Here is a 2,959-nt window from a genome sequence, read left to right on the forward strand (position 1 = left end):
AGGGAGGCTCGGCCCATTGTTCCAGGCAGGGGGGCTGTAACCTAAGCTCTGCTGCCCAGGGCTGAAGCTCTCTGGCTTTGGCCCCAGGTGCTGGGGCTTGGGCATTGGCTCCAGGCAAGTCTAAGCAAGCCCTGGTGACCCCATTTAAAAAGGGTCATGACCCACTTTGGGGTCCCAACCCACAGTTTGAGAACCACTGGCCTATATTATAAAAGAGGTCTAAAGATATCATAAGCCTTGCTTTATAACAAGGCAATCATCTATAGTTTCTTTTCAAAAAGCTCCAAACTCTCCCTTACGCTCCACAAAACCACAACCGACAGCAGTTTTGAAAAAACCAGGAAGCGATAAGTGAATGGAAAAAGTATTAATCTCTGACTATAGAATCTCGTTTTGGAAAGTCAAATCTGTGGTTAAGTAATTTGAGGGAAGAAAACCAGATATTTAACAGAATATTCTGTTTTATGAATTTTTAAACAAAAAGTGTGCATTACTACACAGCTTCATTTAAAAACATACTTAATTTAATTTCCTCGTGCATGCACTCATATGAGAGAGAGACTCCGACTCACACCCCCATCCACCCTTTGATTTATTTTATGGACTTTTCAAAGCACAAAAAAACCTTTCCCAAGCAGTAGTTTAATTTTCCATAGGACTTACAGACATAAGCCTACAATTATTAAAACAAAAATATTTGGGATGCCAAACAAAGTTAAAAGCTATTAATGATATTAATATTTTTCAGAGTAGCAGCCGTGTTAGTCTGTATTCGCAAAAAGAAAAGGAGTACTTGTGGCACCTTAGAGACTAACAAATTTATTAGAGCATAAGCTTTCGTGAGCTACAGCTCACTTAGTGAGCTGTAGCTCACGAAAGCTTATGCTCTAATAAATTTGTTAGTCTCTAAGGTGCCATTAATATTTTTGTACACTACACAAATTCTAGATCTACCCCACCAATAGAGAGGGATGTGCATGAGTTGGTGTTAGAAGGATTGCACAAAAATAGATTAAAAATAATAAAAAGCATGGTAGAATGAGGGGAATATTGCTTTTTTGTTTGTTTGTTTTTAAGTGGAGCATAACATTCAGATGTCATCTTGGGTATTCCGGCTTTCTTTATGCATTAAGCTATCGGGACCTAAAAGGTGATGATGGATGGTTCCATGTTGTGTTGCTGTCCCGAATATTTGAGATCTCTGTTCCCACACAGCAAAACTAGGAGCCTCAAAGGTATGCATAGCTTTCCACAGACAGTCCCTTTTTGTTACCAAAAAGTTATAACCAATGGTTGATAGGTTTAATCATCATTTACCTATTCATTCAGTTGCTGGCACTCTTCCTACACATCTCTTGTTATATGAAGTTTTTACATCTTTATCACACTATACAGTATTCTTAAAAACTCTCTTTACATGAGCTAACAAATTTAAGAAACCTGAATTTAAAATTTTTAAAAACCTATTTCTTGATTTTCATATGCTATTTAAAGTTCTAAAGCTTTTCTGTAACAGTTGCTCTTAGCAAGTAACATGTTACCATTGTTTAAACAGGGAAATGCATGGACTTAAAACAGTGATATTATTTTGACATTTACAGAACTGTTCATTTAAAGATTTTGAAGTGCTTTACATAATCATCATTATTTATTAGTATAGTATCTTCATTTTTATTCATAATAAAAGGGGTTAGAAATAAAACTTAATTTTTGCATTTTTTTTTAAACCTTGGGATAATTATTGTATTAGAAGGCTGGTAAATATACACCGCCAGAGATTGCTATTCATTTTACTGAGGTGTCAAGATATGTGTGAGACTTTGAATGAGGGAGATTTCAAATTTGGCGTGTTGCATGTTTTAATGAGCCACACAATGCAAAAATGTTATGTTGTAAAGAGAAAGGCACTTTAAAATAGGTTCAAATTGAAAAAGTTTTTTCTCCAAATAGGGGAGACTTACAAGTTATATAAACACATGCACCCACCCACATATACACAGGCAGACACACACACAAATAGCTACCCGTTTTAAATACCCTACTTCTATACTCATTCTGAATTAACTTAAAACTGAAAGACTTGTAATTAATTTTTTTGAATTATTTTTCAGTTTTAAGAAATTCTTTAATCTTCAGAGTTCTCAATATTATTTTCTCCAGCAAAGCTAACACACCCTGAATTGCATCAACACACACCAGATATTGGTCCCCGTTTACAGCGACAGGTTTCAGAGTAGCAGCCGTGTTAGTCTGTATTCGCAAAAAGAAAAGGAGGACTTGTGGCACCTTAGAGACTAACCAATTTATTAGAGCATACGCTTTCGTGAGCTACAGCTCACTTCAAATGCATCCGATGAAGTGAGCTGTAGCTCACGAAAGCTTATGCTCTAATAAATTTGTTAGTCTCTAAGGTGCCACAAGTCCTCCTTTTCTTTTTGCGTTTACAGCGAGTCATTGACAAAGTCGTAAGGCAAGTACAACAAAGCCAGGACTCAGATTTACAAATCTATAACGGATGTGGAAATAGCCTCTGTCAAACGAAACACTGGGGCGTGGACAGAAACAACATTTTAATAAAATAGAAGATTAAAAAAAAAATGCAATGGGTGGGCTGGGGTGGGGACAAACATACCACTGCACTAGGTCACACCCACACCCACATTCAGGAATTTATTTCACGGGGTTTGGGGCTGCCCGAAACCGAGGGAGGTTTCTCAATAACCGAGAAGCGAGCTAGGTGTAAACGACTCACACACATTGCAACATATAGATGTGGAGCAGCGGTCAGAGGGGGACTTTGGAACACATCCCAAACAATGAATGCGAAGTCCACTGGCATGCAAACCTCTGCCATGCATTAAACAGGTGGGGCAGCTACCAAATGATTTCCTAGGGCGGGGAGCCGCCGCCGCCGCACCCGCAGCCGCACCCGCACCGCGAAGTACCTAACGGCGCTTAC

At 38.5% G+C, this 2,959-nt stretch overlaps 1 protein-coding gene across 1 annotated transcript in view; it reads right to left on the reverse strand.

Moving 5' to 3' along the window:
- Positions 1-2,959, reverse strand: part of SERPINI1 (serpin family I member 1) — an 85,227-nt gene that overhangs the window by 81,742 nt on the left and 526 nt on the right. The gene's annotated exons all lie outside the window — the stretch shown is intronic.

The sequence above is a fragment of the Dermochelys coriacea genome, chromosome 9 (assembly GCF_009764565.3).
Source record: "Dermochelys coriacea isolate rDerCor1 chromosome 9, rDerCor1.pri.v4, whole genome shotgun sequence".
Taxonomy (NCBI): domain Eukaryota; kingdom Metazoa; phylum Chordata; order Testudines; family Dermochelyidae; genus Dermochelys; species Dermochelys coriacea.